The sequence below is a fragment of the Leucoraja erinacea genome, chromosome 16, assembly GCF_028641065.1.
Source record: "Leucoraja erinacea ecotype New England chromosome 16, Leri_hhj_1, whole genome shotgun sequence".
Classification (NCBI taxonomy): domain Eukaryota; kingdom Metazoa; phylum Chordata; class Chondrichthyes; order Rajiformes; family Rajidae; genus Leucoraja; species Leucoraja erinaceus.
In genome coordinates this window covers 30,601,176-30,619,863 of record NC_073392.1, presented here as the reverse complement: position 1 = coordinate 30,619,863, position 18,688 = coordinate 30,601,176, and positions in this window count along the sequence as shown.

Sequence of the window (18,688 nt, the reverse complement as noted above, 5' to 3'; positions counted from 1 at the left end):
GCAGCATCTATGGAGCGAAGGAAATAGGCAACGTTTCGGACCGAAACCCTTCTTCAGACATTGCCTATTTCCTTCGCTCCATAGATGCTGTTGCACCCACTGAGTTTCTCCAGCATTTTTGTGTACCTTCGATTTTCCAGCATCTGCAGTTCCTTCTTAAACAACCTACAAACCTGCATGGTTTTGGAATGTGAGGGGAAACTGGAGTACCTACAATGCCAAGGGCAGAATGTACAAATTTACAGCACAGGAACACATCCTCTGGCCCACAATAAGTTCATAAATTCATAAGTTGTAGGAGCAGAATTGGGCCACTCGGCCCATCAAGTCTACTCTTCCATTCAATCGTGGCAGATCTATCTTTCCTTCTCAACCCCATTCTCCTGCCTTCTCCCCATAACCCCTGACACCCGTACTAATCAAGAATTTGTCAATCTCCGTCTTAAAAATATCCATTGGCTTGGCCACCACAGCCGTCTGTGGCAATGAATTCCACGGGTTCATCAACCTCTGACTAAAGCATGCTGATGGTAACTTTAGATGCTGTGACACCCATTACTAATCCTACTCATAATTTTTGACCTTTTTACAGTTGTAATCCCTTGCAAGACATGTTACCACGGAAACACAGCTTTTCTTCAGCTAAAAGTTACAGTGCAGCATAAAAGCACAACCAAGGGATGTGGTTCCATAGGTAAAACAGACTTATTTTTTGACCTGAAATGCCAATTGTCTCTCTGCTTCCACAGATGCCGACTGATTCACTGAGCTCATCCAGCAGTTTGCTTTCTCCTCCAGATTCCAGTATCTGCGTGGGAGGCCAGAACAGCCTGCTACCATGTTGTATCTCTAAACTAAACTTAAAAAATCAAGTAACAAGAATATAAATAAATTATCTCCCTGGACATGATTGGGGAAGGAAATATGTCCACCTGTATACAGATAGTTAAATGGCAAATAGAAACATAGAAACATAGAAATTAGGTGCAGGAGTATGCCATTCGGCCCTACGAGCCTGCACCTGCCTTCCCGTACCTGCCTTCTCTCCATACCCCCTGATCCCCTTAGCCACAAGGGCCACATCTAACTCCCTCTTAAATATAGCCAATGAACTGGCCTCGACTACACTCTGTGGCAGAGAGTTCCAGAGATTCACCACTCTTATGGGAATGACAGAATGGTGCTATTCTGATAGATTTTCTGCCATTCATACTGAAGCAATGCTGTATGCAGGGATAGTTGGCACAGTCCACAGTGTTTGCCTATCTATATCTGTGCTTTATCTAAGCACAGGGTGGCCACGGTGGCACAGCAGTAGAGTTGCTGCCTTACAGCGCTTTCAGCATCAGAGAACCGGGTTCGATCCTGACTCCGGGTGCTGTCGGTACAGAGTTTGTACGTTCTCCTCGTGACCGCGTGGGTTTTCTCCGAGATCTTTGGTTTCCACCCACACTCCAAAGACCTACAGGTGTGTAGGTTCATTGGCTTGGTATAAGTGTAAATTGTTCCTAGTGTGTGTAGGATAGGACGGCGAGGACTCGGTGGGCTGAAGGGCCTGTTTCCACGCTGTATCTCGAAACTAAACAAAACTATACTAAACTATATAGATATCAGTTTCATTGAACATCATAATATGTACTTCCCTTACCACACACATTTTAAAATCAACTGGGCTGCAGTTACTTAGCTGTCCACACTTACAAAAATTGATATTTCATTGGCCATTCTTGGAACAGTTGGTGATTCAGCTCCTCAGACCTGTTCGGCCATTGAGTACAATCATGGAAGATCTTCCGAGCTGCAGATGCTGGAATCTTGAGCAAAACACAAAGTTCTGAAGAAAAATCACTAGTTCAGACAGCATCTGTGGAGAAAATGGACAGACAATGTTTTGGGTCGGGTCCTTAAGTCAGACTGATCTACCTATCACTTTTATCCACCTATCACTCACCAGGCTTGATCATGCTCCCACCTGTCTTTTCGAGCTTTCTCCCCCTTCTATCTCAGTCTGAAGAAGGGTCCTGACCTGAAACATTACCTGTCCACTTCCCCCACAGATGTTGCCTCACAAGTTCCTCCAACACTTTGTATTTTGATTGAAAATCATTCCCTTTAGCACCAGCTTCCTGTACATGTCTCGTATCTCTCGATTCCCTTAACAGAGAATCATAGAATCATATGGCATGGAAACAGGCTGTGGGTTAGAAACCATTGGTTTAGTCAGAACAATAGTGTTCGGGCAACTTCACAGTGGCAAGGGAAGAGATAAGTTTATAAGATAACTTTAAAAGGCACTGTCCCACTTGCTGATCAGTTTATTTTATTTTATTTTAGACTAAACAGGACCTTCGGTGGAAACAGGCCCTTCGGCCCACCGAGTCTGTACCAACCAGTGATCACCCTGTACACTAGCACTATCCAATTAACCTACAAACCTGCATGTCTTTACTTTGTGGGAGGAAACCGAGCACCCAGAGAAAACCCATGCGGTCACAGGGGAAGAGTATAAACTACGTACAGGAAGCACTCATGGTCAGGATCGAACCCAGGTGATGTAAGGCAGCAGCTCTACCCGCTGCGCCACCTTGCTGCCGCTAACATAGTTCGGGCTCATTATTCTTTTATTTCATATTTCCAGCTTCTGCGGCATTTTGCTTTTTCTGTGAAGGCATTTCCAGATTTACCAGGGTGTCTTTTCTATCTCCTGCTCTGTGCTCTGTGTTCTCAATCATCTCTATTGTTGGGAGGAGGGGGTGTGTGGGTGGGAAGGGGGAGAGGGACATAGGGAAGATTCAGATGCTTGCGTTCCCCACTTTAAGCATCGATTGGTACCTTCTCCCAACGTCAGAGCTGCCGAGTTCAAAGAGTAAAGTCTTCCCAAGGCGCAGAAGCCATGGTGTTTTTTCCCATTTGCTTCAACAGATTAATATGAATGAGTGCCGCATTTGGAGTATTGTGTTCGGTTTTGATCACCCTGCTATCGGAAGGAAGTCATTACCCTGGAAAAAGTGCAGAGAAGCTTTATGAGGATGTGGTCAGAACCTGGGTTATAGGGAGAGATTGGGCAAGCTAGGACTTTAGTCCTTGGAGCACAGGAATGCACTGTGTCTTTTACCCAGGGTAGGGGAATCAACAACCAAAGGACATAGCTTTAAGGTGAGAGGAGAAAGATCTAATAGGAACCTGAGAGGCAACTTCAGAGGGTGGTGGATATATGGAACAAGCGGCCAGAGGAAGTAGTTGAGGGTGGTACTACAACGGCATTTAAATGATACTTGATAGGATGATTCAGTTGCCTGATGACACCTGGGAAGAAACTGTAGTCAGCATCAAACCGGGGTCTCAGGCAGAAAGGCAGCAACTATACAGCTGTGCCACTGTGCTAGGGGTTAATGCCAGGCATCAGGCTCCACAGACTTTGAGGCAGTGCTGCCAGGTACTTAATAGTAAAAGAACGGATCGGCTCTTCAGATAAATAAAAGGTTGTAAAACAAAAAAAAATCAAAATTCAGTGTAAGAAAAAGTAACTACACACAAAAAACAATTTCAACGCTGAAGGATTCTTTTAGATGTATGGAGTGAAGAATATATTGCTGCTGCGTTACCAATTTTCATAATTTTATAGCATTTAATATAAATCAGTGTGTGCATCTTCATTGCAATGGACTATTAACCTCCCAATGACCCTACGCTTGTGCACAATTTGTCACTTTCTCACTACTCACCCAGGAACTAGCTCTATTAATCAGGTTTTATATATAACTTTCATATGCTTCAACTCAGTATCACATAGTTAGCACTTCTTCAAGATTCACAGATACATCTCAGAGTTTACACCGACTGCCCGCCATTTGGGTGCAATGAAATACAGTGATTGCTTGCATTGTGTTTGGCTCCATGTATTGGCAGCTTGTGTCCGGTCCGACAGTGAGTGAGCTTTTTTCTGTTCTGAATAAGTTTGTGTGATATTTTACACAATTAAATGTTTGGGCGGGCATAGCTTTGATATTTACAATTAGTTGTGCAGTGGCGCAGTTAGTAGAGCCTCGGAGGGCCAGAGACACAGGTTTCGGAACCTGAGGGGCCACCTTTTCACATGGTGGGTATATGGAACAAGTTGCCAGACAGATTTGTCGAGGCAGGTATTATAGCAACATTTAAAAGGCATTTGAATGGGTACATGGAATGGGTAGGTTTAGACGGGCAAAACACAGCCAGGTGGGACTGGTGTAGATGGGGCACCTTGGTCAGCATGGGCAAATTAGGCCAAATGGCCTGTTTCCATACTGCATAACTTTCTCTGTATGATTAGTTCATTATTAAAATGAATCATTGCTACTAATTTTATGCTGAAATAGTAAGCATAACTCTGTGATATACCTCTCATTCCCTCTCATGTCATTATGTGTTATTGACTGCAAGGCAGTGGGACATGAGATCTGGATTGTTAAGTGGCTTCTCAGACTTGGTGAAAGCTGTTAAGTTGTAATGATGTCTGAATGTGTCAGTGATATTGCTGAACAGGGATATTGATGAACAGTTTTGTGGCTATTTCTTTCTGTGCGTTCGGATGTGCTTCAGGAGTTCCAGATAAAGAAGTTTAGTCTTAACGAGTTCAGAGGGATAAATCCTCAAGGCCTGATGAGATGTATCCCAAGCCACTAGACTTTAGAGATTCAATGGGGAAACAAGCCCTTTGCCCACTGAGTCCGCACCGACCAGTGATCACTACATACACCAACACTATCCCACGCATTAGGGACAATTTACAATTTTACCAAAGCCTACAAACATAGAAACATAGAAACATAGAAATTAGGTGCAGGAGTAGGCCATTCGGCCCTTCGAGCCTGCACCGCCATTCAATATGATCATGGCTGATCATCCAACTCAGTATCCCATACCTGCCTTCTCTCCATACCCCCTGATCCCCTTAGCCACAAGGGCCACTATTTCTTCCTCAACTCTGCGTTCGGATGTACTTCAGAGAGTTCCAGAGATTCACCACTCTCTGTGTGAAAAAAGTTATTCTCATCTCGGTTTTAAAGGATTTCCCCCTTATCCTTAAGCTGTGACCCCTTGTCCTGGACTTCCCTAACATCGGGAACAATCTTCCTGCATCTAGCCTGTCCAACCCCTTAAGAATTTTGTAAGTTTCTATAAGATCCCCTCTCAATCTCCTAAATTCTAGAGAGTATAAACCAGGTCTATCCAGTCTTTCTTCATAAGACAGTCCTGACATCCCAGTCTGGTGAACCTTCTCTGCACTCCCTCTATGGCAATAATGTCCTTCCTCAGATTTGGAGACCAAAACTGTACGCAATACTCGAGGTGTGGTCTCACCAAGACCCTGTACAACTGCAGTAGAACCTCCCTGCTCCTATACTCAAATCCTTTTGCAATGAAAGCTAACATACCATTCGCTTTGGGTGCAATGAATGTTGCTGTATGTCCTGTATGCGCTGTATGCTGTATACAAAGCTGTATGTCCTTGGAGTGCGGGAGGAAACTGGACCACCCGGAGGAAACACATGCAGTCCTGGGAAGAACGTACAAACTCCGTGAATACCGCACCCATAGTCAGGATCGAACCTGGGTCTCTGGCGCTGTAAGGTAGCAACTCTAAAGCTGCACCACAATGCTGCCCTATGGGACGAGATTGCTGGGCTTTTAACAGATTTTTAAACATTCACTGTTCATTAGTGTAGTGCCAAATGACTGGAGGACATCCTTATGCAAGATGGGCCGCAAGGATAATGCAACTACACCCTTATGAAACAAATGGCAATGTAGAAAACGTGTTGGAAAATATTCTGAAATATAGGATTTTATTTGTACTTGGGAAAGGCATGGATAAGTTGGCTATATAATGAGATCATGACTGACCAATTTGATTGAATTTTACAAAGAGGCTGATCCGCAACGTTGCCAGGACAACGGGCCTTCGTGGTCAGGCCCTGCACTCACACCAACTGGGACTTGAAAATGTCACTAAATCTAGAGTCTCTGCATACTGTCTCAGTGTACTGCTACGATACACTTGTACTGTACCTGAGATGCTTATCTAAGATGTATTTCAGTGCTCATGTATAGTGATACCTGTACTGAACTGTACAGAAAAATGAATTTCACTGTACGTGATAATAAAGTACCATTGAAATGTAGTGATGAGTGCAGCGTGGTTGATGGAGTTCAGTGAAGCTCATGACAAGGTGGAAGGCTGAGCCGAAAGGTTGGAGTCCATGGGATTCAGGCTGCATATTAGATCAACAATTGGCTTGGTATTGGAAGGCACAAGGTGATGTTGGAGGGCTATTTTTGTGATTGGAAGCCTGCCGTGTTTTGGTCACCTTGTTATAGGAAAGACGTTAAGCTGGAAAGGGGACAGAGTACCTCGTTCCTGCTTTTTCCCCATATCCCTCGATTCCGTTAGCCCTAAGAGCTAAATCTAACTCTCTTGAAAACATCCAGTGAATTGGCCTCCACTGCCTTCTGTGGCAGAGAATTCCACAGATTCACAACTGTCTGGGTTAAAAAGGTTTTCCTTATCTCAGTCCTAAATAGCCTGCCCCTTATTCTTAAACTGTGACCCCTGATTCTGGACTCTGGACCCAACATCTGGAACATGTTTCCTGCATCAAGCCAGCCCAATCCCTTAAAAATGTTATATGTCTCTATAAGATCCCCTCTCATCCTGCTAAATTCCAGTGAATACTAGCCCAGTTGACCCATTCTTTCATCATATGATATTTTAGATCAGACTCAGTACGTAAGATCAACAATACAAAACATCAGTTAAACCAGAGTTGGAATATTGTTATAAAAATGAACTACAGGATCTGGTTTATACCAAAAATGAACAAAAAAATCATGGAGTAACTCAACGGGTCAGGCAGCATCTTTGGATAACATGGGTAGGTGATGTTTCGGGTTGGAACCCTCCTTCAGTCTGAAACGTCACCTAAACGTCACCCATCCATTTTCTCCAGAGACGCTGAGTTACTCCAGCATTTTGTGTCACTCTTTGGAATATTGCAGCTGTACGGGCTACTTCACCAGAGGGAGGCTATGATTGCACTGGAGAGGGTGCAGAGAAGGTTCACGAGGATGTTGCCAGAGATTAAATGATTTGGCTGAACATCCGTTTTTGCAGGGTAATGGGCTTCCACAACGGTGAGGACAGTTTCAGTTATATTGATTCATTAATTGAAAGGTACAGCATGGAAACAGACCTTTCACCCACAATGTCCACACACTGATAATCGATCCCCTGTTCACACTATGTTTTCCCACATGGACGAAGGGAAAACATGTAAATTCCACACAGACAGCACCCGAGGTCAGGATTGAACCAGGCTCTCTGGCGCTGCGAGGCAGCAGCTCTCCATACGTGCCATCCATACGAGGAGAGACTGGATATACTGGGTTTGTTTGCCTTGGAAAGAAGATGGTTGAGGGGAATCACCTTATTGAGAGACTATAAAAGTAGGGGACATTGACAGGGTAGATAATGGGATGTTTTCCCCATAGCAGAGGTATCAAAAGCTGGAGGCCATAGCTTGGAATCGGGAATGTATTGCACGGAGTGGTGGAGTGGAAAGGGAGACACTCTCACAATAGTATCTGTCCAGGCACTTGAATCATAATAGGCTGAAGACTCTGGGGTTAGAAGGGATAGGTACCTAATGGTCACCTCGGTGGCTGAAGGGTCTATTTCTGTGCTGTATGACTCTATGACAGAATGAAATCAATTGTAAGTTAAAGGCAGATCTGTCCTTGATACATTTTAAAAGGATGATGCAAAAATCGATAAGAAGCTTCTCTGCAGAATTTTATTCAGTAACACAATGGCTTAGAAATCTATTGTTAAAGTTTATTAAACGATGTTTATTTAAGTAGAGATACACGATTTGGTGAGATCAGTGACCGTGTGGGTTTTCTCCGGGTGTTCCAGTTTCCTCCCACACTCCAAAGTCATACATACTTATAGGTCAATTGGCTTCGGTAAAATTGGAAATGATCTCTAGTGTGTAGGATAGTGCTAGTGTACGGGGATCGCTGGTCAGCGCGGACTCGGTGGGCTGGAGGTCCTGTTTCCGCATTGTATCTCTAAATTCTAAAGTAAAGTCTAAAGCGGCTGTCCCACTGTACGAGCTAATTCAAGAGCTCTCCCGAGTTAAAAAAAAAATCAAACTCGTGGTAAGCACGTAAAATGTACGTAGCAGGTACGTCGGAGCTCAGGACTTCTCTTAGCGGCTTGTAACGCTAACGGCACTCGGAAAACGCGGTAAGCTCGTGAAGACTCGTGAAGATTTTTCAACGTGTTGAAAAATGTCCACGAGAGCCCCGAGCACCTGCGAGCGGCTGTTACCGTAATTTTCCGAGTTCAAATCTGGGGAAACTCGGGAGAACTCTTGAATTAGCTCGTACAGTGGGACAGCCCCTTAAATCTGCAGTTTTCTCTGTCTCCACTGGATACATTACATAGATAACAGATGAATCTGTCAAGGCATCCAAAACAAAAATTGCCTGGCCTGCTGGAAAGCGATTACTTTATTTTTAACCATTGCTTGCTGCTAGTTTTTAATTATCTCAGGGAGGGAATTTGGGAAGAAGTAGATGTGCACACAGATTTTTATATTCTACAGGTTCTGCATTTAATGCACGCAGCCAGTGCTCTAGGATGGCTGAAAGCTTAACAAACCCAGAGACAGTTAACTTGCTGCCCAATAATAAATGACTTGCCAAAACAAGAAATAAATTGAACATCACTGCAGCAAAGTTATTGATAAAATAATTTCCCTCAGGTGCAGGAAATATTAACTTTTATTGATCCATAAAAATCAACACATTTCTTCCATTTGTATATTTTTCCACTTTATTCCCCTGCTCTCTCGACACACAGAACAAATCTAAGCAGAGGAAGAATGGAGACACAGGGGACTGCAGATACTGGAATCAGAATCAAAAAAATAAAGTGTTGGAGGAAGCTTCTGTGGAGGGAATGGACAGATGACGTTTTGGGTCGGGACCCTTATTCAGTTTGATTACAAGACGTTAGAAAGAGGTGCAGGAAAAGGATGGATTAAAACTGGCAATTTTAGGCAATTTTAACGTAAATGCCTCTTGCATGTTGCTATTGCATCCATATTGTCTTGTTTACATGGTACATCCTCCACTTTCCACAACTGTCTAAAAGTACAGAGCATAGTTTCGGGTGAGGAGAAAGGGTATTGAGAAGAGATTTGGGATGGCACAGTAGCGCAGTAGAGTTGCTGCCTTGCAGTGCCAGAACCTGGGTTCGATCCGCGCTACGGGTTCTGTTTGTACAGAGTTTGTACGTTCTCCCTGTGACCAAGCGGGTTTTCTTTGGATGCTTTGGTTTCCTCCCACACCCCAAAGATGTGCAGGTTTGTAGGCTAATTGGCTTCTGTAAATTGCCTCTGATGTGTAGATGTGAAACTGGGATAGCACAGAACTAGTGTATGGGTGTTCATTTGTTGGCGGGGACTCGGTGGGCAGAAGGGCCTGTTTCCAAGTTCTATCTCGAAACAAAACTAAAATCTGAGGTAAAAATTTCCTAACTCAAAAAGGAGGTTGTAATCCTGAACGCACTGTTAGAAAAGGTGATGGAGGAAGGTACTTGTACAACATTTATTCTGGACTCACCAAGACATAGGTGCCAGGAAATGAGATTAGTTCAGATAGGTACTTGACATTTGACATGGGCAAAGAGCACCAAGGTGCCTGTTACTGTGTTTTATAACTCGATGACTCTAAAGACCGATTTGAAAGCATATTCGCGGGTTGCATCATGGCCTGGTTCGGCAACTTGAACAACCAGGAACAAAGAAGATTGTAAAAAGTGGTGATCACTGCCCAGTCCACAACAGGTACTGACTTCCCCACCATCAAAGGGATCTACAGGAGTCATTGCCTCATAGCAGCAGCCAGCATCATCAGAGACCCACACCACCCTGGCCACTCTCAAATTTCATTCCTGTCATCGGGAAGAAGGTACTGGAACCCCAAAACTGTAAAATCCAGGTTCAAGAGCAGCTTCTTCCCTACAACCAGCAGATTATTAAATACTCTACCTCTATATGGGCGTTGAACTACATACTGTGGATGGGGCCATTGGTTTTTACTTTAAACCATTGTTTTTGTTTGACACATATATATTCTGTATATGTGTATGCATGTACATATGTGTGTGTGTTTGTGTGTGTACTCAATGGACAATAGACAATAGGTGCAGGAGTAGGCCATTCGGCCCTTCGAGCCAGCACCACCACTCACTGTGATCATGGCTGATCATCCACAATCAGTACCCCATTCCTGCCTTCTCCCATATCCCTTGACTCCGCTATCTGTAAGAGCCCTATCTAACTATGCACATTATATACATGTACATACATACTTACACATATTACGGATGAATGACAATAAAACACTTACTTGACTCTCTTGACGCTCATGATTCTCTTGAGACTGTAACGGCATTCAAAGGGTTAACCACACAGCGCAAATGCAATAGGTTTCATGGATAATATTCTACCCAACTGGTCACCGGCTTTTAATGGCAGTTGACTGCCTGAATGAAGCAACTGACAGTGATAAATGAATCTGCCTGACAGCTAGCACGGGGAGGAAGGGTGACTGTCACCAATGAGATTTTTGATCGCTAAACCTGATGCTTATTACAAACCTGTTTAAATATACTGAGCTGTATTTATATTGTTGAAATGACAGATGTAAAGTAAGTTATATTTTTAGGTCAAGATGGATGATAGTGATTCCCAATGATTGGCATTTAATTGATTGTTTGGGAATGGTGCGGTGGGGTGGAGTGCTCTCATTAGTCCATTTGGATGCACCTTTCTATAAGGACTGAGACTCTTCTGCCTGGTCCTCCTGACAAGATGTCAAAAATTCCACGAGGGAGCATGTTTAGTTTAGTTTAGTTTAGTTTCAGTTTAGTTTCAATGTCAAGTGTACCGAGGTACAGTGAAAAGCTTTTGTTGCGGGCTATCCAGTCACCAGAAAGACAATGTGTGATTATAATTGAGTCAGTGTATAGATACATGATAAGGATTCACGTTTTGTGCAAATTAAATCCAGCAAAGTCCTGTCAAGGATAGTCCGAAGGTCACCAATGAGGTAGATAGTAATTTAGGTAGTTTTAGTTTAGTTTAGAAATACAGCATGGAAACAGCCCCTTTTGACTTCCGAGTCCATGCTAGCCAGCAATTACCCACACACCAGTTCTATCTTGCACACTAGGGACAATTTACAGAAGCCAATGAATCTACAAACTGGCAGGTCTTTGCGTGTGGAGGAAACTGGAGCAACCGGAGAAAACCCACACGGTCGTAGGAAGAACGTACAAACTCCATACAGACAGCACCCATAGTCAGGATCGAACCCGGGTCTCTGGCACTGTATGGCAGTGATTCTGATGCTGTGCCACTAACATCTGGAATACATTTGGAACAGCAAAATCCTTGTGCATTCTTGTGAAATCCTTGCACATTCTCAACTGAATGTGTGACTTTGGCTAATGTATCAATTCAAAACTAACATTGACCACAACAAGGTAGACAAAAATGCTGGAGAAACTCAGCGGGTGAGGCATCTACTCCTGAAGCCTTGATCCTTTTAATGTGGGATCCGGCATTTTCAACATCGTGGCAAAGCTGGGCCGAGAGGATTCTACAGCAGGTAGTCAAGGACATGGCAGCTGTGGGAGGTCTTCCTGCGGGCGGTAGTGCCTCTCTGTCCTTGTTCTTGGCTCTCAGTGGGGTGGGGCCTCTGGTGTTTGCAAAACAGATGGCTCTTGCACAGAAGATGAACTCACACATGTCAGGAATCGCAGAGCCTCCGGCGCTCTCATCAGCCACCGACTCTTACGATATATTCAGTGCTCATGCCACCTCTCTGAAAATATCTCTCAGCGGCATTTACAAAGTTTAACTTCCAAACACAGTGGCGATGGAAAGTTAACTTGCACAGCCCAGCCCTGGCTATGGATGTGGCCCAAACTATCACACAAACCAACCTCCCTTCCATTGATTCCATCCACACCTCACGCTGCCTTGGCAAGGCCACCAGCACAATCAAGGACCAGTCTCACACCCGTCACTCCCTCTCCTCACCTCTCCCATCAGGCATGAGGTACAGAAAACACCTCCAGATACACTTCCAAAGCTACTCACACGCTCTTTGTCTCCTCCATGACTTCCGTTTTCCAGCCCCCATTCCCTCATCTTCACCATGGATGTCCAGTCACTCTACACCTCCATCCCCCACCAGGAGGGTCTTAAAGCCCTCCGTTTCTTCCTCGACCGCAGAACCAACCAATCCCCGTCTACTGATACTCTCCTCCGCCTAGCCAAGCTGGTCCTTACCCTCAACAACTTTTCCTTTGACTCCTCCCATTTCCTCCAAATCCAAGGCGTAGCTATGGGCACGCACATGGGCCCCAGCTAAACCTGCCTCTTTGTAGGGTACGTCGAACAATCCTTGTTCGAGGCATACCTTGGCCCTATCCCCAAACTCTACCTCCGTTACATTGACGACAGTATTGGTGCCACCTCTGCACCCATGCAGAACTCACTGACTTCATCCACTAACCCCCATCCGGCACTCAACTTCACCTGGACCATTTCCAACATCTCCCGACCGTTTCTTGACCTCACCATCTCTGAGGTCAAGAAACAGACTACTGACTGACATCTACTACAAACCCACTGACTCCCATGGCTATCTGGACTACACTTCTTCCCACCTTGCTTCCTGTAAGGACTCTATCCCCTACTCCCAATTCCTCCGTCTATGCCGCATCTGCACCAGGATGAGGTGTTCCACACTAGGGCATCAGACATGTCCTAATTCTTTGGGGAACGGGGGTTCCCCTCTTCAACTATAGATGAGGCTCTCACCAGGGTCTCTTCTATATCCTGTAGCTCCGCTCTCACTCCCCACCCCCCCCCCACTTGTAACAAGGACAGAGTCCCCCTTGTCCTCACCTTCCACCCTACCAGCCGTCACATACAACAGATAATCCTCCAACATTTTCGCCACCTCCAACGGGATCCCACCACTTTCCCCATTCCCTTCCAGCTTTCCGCAGTGACCGCTCCCTCCATAACTCCTTGGTCAATTCGTCCCTTCTCACCCAAACCACCCCCTCCCCTGGTACTTTCCCTTGCAACCGCAGGAAATGCTACACTTAGACAATAGACAATAGGTGCAGGAGCAGGACATTTGGCCCTTCGAGCCAGCACCGCCATTCAATGTGATCATGGCTGATCATCCCCAATCAGTACCCTGTTCCTGCCTTCTCCCCATATCCCCTGACTCTGCTATTTTTAAGAGCCCTATCTAGCTCTCTCTTGAAAGCATCCAGAGAACCTGCCTCCACCGCCCTTTGAGGCAGAAAATTCCACAGGCTCACCACTCTCTATGAGAAAAAGTGTTTCCTCGTCTCCGTTCTAAATGGCTTACTCCTTATTCTTAAACTGTGGCCCCTGGTTCTGGACTCCCCCAACATCGGGAACATGTCTCCTGCCTCTAGCGTGTCCAAACCCTTAACAATCTTATACGTTTCAATGAGATCTCCTCTCATCCTTCAATGGATATATTTATGGCAGAGATAGATACATTCTTGATTAGTACAGATGTCAGAGGTTATGGGGAGAAGGCAGGAGAATGGTGTTAGGAGGGAGATAGATCAGCCGTGATTGAATGGCGAAGTAGACTTGATGGGCCGAGGGGTCTATATTTCTGCTCCTGTCGCTTGTGATCTCATGACTCATGTACTAGAGAGCAGTCCTGAGCTACCATCTACCTCATTGGAGACCCTCGAACCAGCTTTAATCAGACTTTACAGACTTTATCCTACACTAAAGGTTATTCACATTACTCTCTTCATCATGTATCTATACACTGTAAATGGATCGATTGTAATCATGTATTGCTTTTCTGCTGACTGGTTAGCACGCAACACAATCTTTTCACTGGAACTCGGTACACGTGACAATAAACTGAACAAAACTCTAACTCAACTCAACATTCGCCTGGACTTCAAGGAACAAGATCTATTCTTATTGAATATTGTAAACAACCTCTAGAAACTTTTTATATCCCTGAAGAGCAAGACCCATTAATTCCCAACGTCAGTGATAAACTGGACTCTCCATTTGGGCCCGATTTGTACATCAGCAATATTACAACAATCCTCTTGTGAAATATTCTCACCTTGAATTAGGGACATTATCATATTGCCAGATTTATTACTGGCTGGGGAAGCATTGTGTGTGGTCAGCATGAATTGCAAGCACAAATTATTCGTAAAAATCTATTACCAACAGCCAATAAATCAAGAATAACCCGGAACAAAACATAGGCTCTATGAGAGCCTTCTTCTCCTCCCATCAATTGTCAATCATGTTTTGTTTAGAGATATAGCATGGAAACAGGCTCTTTGGCCCATATCCATACTGATCATCCGTCACTAGTTCTATGTTATCCCAATTTCTCCACTCCTACACACTCTGGGCAATTTGCAGATCTCCGATTAACCTACAAACCGGCACGTCTTTGGGATGTGGGAGGATACTGGAGCACCGGGAGAAAGCTCACATGGTTACAGGGAGAAGGTCAAACTGGCACAGACAGCACCCGGGATCGAAGGTGTAAACAACTCCGCACAGCTGCGCCACTGCACCACGTGATGAGGAATACTAGGATGCGAACAATCCTGGGTATAATCCATCTCCATGGCTATTCACCTGTATTGATGATAGCCAGCAATATCTAGTGGCGGCAGGGTGGTGGGTTAATGCTGCTGCTTCACAGGTTCGGTCCGACCTCGGGTGCTGCATGTGTAGCAACGTGGCTGCATGAATGCATGGCTCCGTCGGTGGCCCAAAGACGTGGGGTTTGTAGGTTCCATGGCTCGGTAAATTGCCGCTAATGAAACAAAATGAAAAGTGGGTTAATGTAAGGAACTAGTGCGAACATTTGATCAACGGTTGGCATGGAGTCGGTGGCAAAAGGTCTGTTTCCATGCTGTATCTTTGAAACAAAAAACTACTCTAATGAATTAACCATTTCCAACTGTATTGAGGTGGGAAATAATTGTTTAGATTAATGTGGATATTCAAGATTTCTTGAAGAGTTTCTACTAGGTTCCCATAGAGATGGGAAACTGGAACAGTCTCCGTGCAGTTTCAGGGATGCAGCATGCTCCAAAGATGTATTTGGCTTGGTAAACTTGTAAGAGTTGGCCTTAGTGTGTAGGATGGGGTGTTAGTGTGCAGGGAGTCAGTGGGCCGAAGGGCGTGTTTCCATGCTGTATCTCTAAACTAAACTAAACTAAAATAATTGCTGTCCTACCCAACCACGGTACACTGACTTTCAGTTCTGTATGAGTGAGAAGATTATTAATACTCTTAATTTCCAAAACAGTAAACACACAGATGTATCAACGGAAGGAGTTACTGTGTGAGGAGAGAGGTATCATTTTTAGCTGTTAGATAAGCTGTGGATATCTTCCAAAATGCAAAATGATCCAATTAATAAACATTGGTCAACACTCTGAATTTTGTGAATAAATCCTATGTTGCTATGCCAACACGCTGAGTTGTATAAATTCACAGGAAGAACATCCGAATGATCATTTTTTTGGTTCTCATCTAAAAAGATACCTGGAGGCAGGAGCAGGAGGGTTTGAAATTTACTGCCCTTGTCCAGCCTTGGTCATGCAGCCACTACCCCAGACTGGTTGTCCACACTGGTCAGGTTTTGTGATGGGTGGTGCAGCTGGTAGAGCTGCTGCCTTTACAGCTCCAGCAACTGGATGTGCTGGCGTTGGAGAGGGTCCAGAGGAGGTTTACAAGAATGATCCCAAGAATGATGAGCGTTCGACGTTACTGTGTCTGTACTCGCTGGAGATTAGAAGGGTGGGGGGGGACATGGAATAATTAAAGGCTTGGATAGAGTGGATGTGGAGAGGATGTTTCCACTAGTGGAAGAGTCTAGGACCAGAGGCTAGAGACACAGAATAAAAGGACGTACCTTTAGCAAGGTGATGAAGAGGAATTCTTTAATCAGAAGGTGGTGAATCTGTGGAATTCATTACCACAGGCGGCTGTGGAAGCCAAGTCAGTGAGCATTTTTAAGGTGGAGATTGACAGATTCTTGATTAGTACGGGTGTCAGGGGCTATGGGGAGAAGGCAGGAGAATGGAGTTGGGAGGGAAAGATCGAATTGCAGAGTAGACTTGATGGGCCGAATGGCCTAATTCGTCTCCTAGAACTTATGAACTTACGAACCTGGATTACGAACCTTTGGTGCTGTCTGTGTGGTGTTTGCACGTTCTTCCTGTGACTCTGTGGGTTTCCACCGGGGGATTCTGGTGTCCTCCCACATGCCAAAGTTGTGTGAGTTGGTAGGTTAATTGGCCACTTGGGTTCGTGGTGAGGAGGGTGGGGGGGGAATTGATGAGGAAGTACGGAGAATAAAATAGGAGAGTGCGAATGGGTGGTCGATCATCAGCACAGTCTCGATGGGCCGAAGGGCCTGTTCCTGTGCCGTGTGACTCCGCAACAGATTTTGAGGGGTTGTAGATAGGGTGGATGCATGGAGGATGGTTCCCATGATAAGCAGAATCTAGAACTGAGGAGAACCATTCCCAAATAAGAGGTGGAGATGTGGGGATAGATCCACCCTCAGGGTCTTTAAAACTTTTTATGACAGATTGCTGCGGAAGTTGAATAATTGAACATTTTCCAGGATGAGGCAGATTTTTTTACTATAAAGGAATGGTGGACACTGGAGGAAAGCCTAGCAAGTGTACGGAGGCCAAGGCCTTGTCAGACGGGATATAATTGAATGGCTGTTCAAGCTTGAAAGACCATATGGCCCATTCCTGGTCCTATTTCTACATTTCTCTGCCAATAAACTGAATGGAAGGAAAGGACAGAATATGATCTACTTTCTGATCTAGCCGAGAGAGATAAAACATTCAAACATAGAAATCTAGGTGCAGGAGTAGGCCAATCTTCTGAAAAGTGGCCTGTACCGCCATTCAAATGAGGATGGCTGATCATCCAACTCAGTATCCTGTACCTGCCTTCTCTCCAGGTGCCTGACCCTCGTACTTTAATTCGAACTCTGGGAATCGAGGGGAATCACTGAAAATGCTGGGTGGCTGGACTGCGGGTTCGTCGAGGCAGGTGCCTGACACCCGTACTTTTAATCGAACCTTGGATCGAGACAAAATGCTGGAGTAACTGCGGGTCAGGCAGCATCTCTGGAGAAAAGGAATTGGTGACATTTCATGTTGGAACCCTTCTTCAGACTCTTGGACAGGTACAGGGGTAGGAAAGGTTTAGAGGGATAGGGGCCAAATGCGGGCAAATGGGACTAGCTTAGATGGGCATCTTGGCCCACATGGACAAATTGGGCTGATGGGTCTGCTTCCATGATATATGACTATGATGTGGTGCGATCTGCCCATTCAGTTAAGGGCCTGTTTACGCCTAAGAAAACTTCTTCCCTGCTTCTCCCATGAAAGTCATGATCCTTGCCAGTGACTAGCGCAATACATGGATGAGGAATTGGCCACAATTTTCCTCGGTCTGTCTCTCGCTGCAGTCACAAACTCAGAAGGGGTTATAAAGTGGTCCATCATCCACCATGTTGACCACTGACTGTCAGGCCCAGATAAGGTCCACCTCTGAGCCACCGATGGCTAGTTTAATTTAGTTTATTGTCACGTGTACCGAGGTACAGTGAAAAGCTTTTTTTGCAGGCTATCCAGTCAGCAGAAAGACAATACATGATTACAATCGAGCCACTTACAATGTATGTTAAAGGAATAACTTTGAGTGCAAGGTAAAGCCAGCAAAGTCCGATCAAAGATAGTCTGAGGGTCACCAATGAGGTAGATGGTAGTTCAGGACTGCTCTCTGGATGTGGTAGTTTTTTATTTAGTTTAGTTTAGTTTAGTTTAGTTTAGGTTAGATATACAGCACAGATACAGGCCATTCGGCCCACCGAGTATGTGCTGACCAGCTATTACCCTGAGGAAGCCCTGCACCACAGTGCCCATCTAACGATCAGTTTATTTCCCCTCCATCTTCCCAGATATCAGGTGACACTTTATCAACTTTGCTGATGATCAGAATTAATTGAATCTTACAACTGATTTTGACATTACAGTGCGGAAACAGACCCATCGGCCCGAGTCATTGAGATAGTCATATAGCACAGAATGCCCAACATGCCCACACCAACCAATATGCCCCATCTATACCAGTCCCATCTGCCTGCATTTGGCCCATACCCCTGTAAACTTGTCCTATCCATGTACCTGTCTAAATGCTTCTTAAAAGTTGCGATAGCACCTGCCTCAACTACCTCCTCCAGCAGCTCACCTCCCCTTGTTTCCCCTTTCCCCCTTCACCTTAAACCTATGTCGTCTGGTTCTTGATTCCCCTACTCTGGGCAACAGACTGTGCATCTACCCGATCAATTCCTCTCATGATTTTGTACACCTCTGTGTACCAGCGATCACCTCTTACACTAGCACACTAGGGTTAATTTAAAAAATGATTACTGAGGCAAATTAACATACAAACCAATACGTCTTTGGAGTGTGGGAGGAAACCAGAGCACCCGA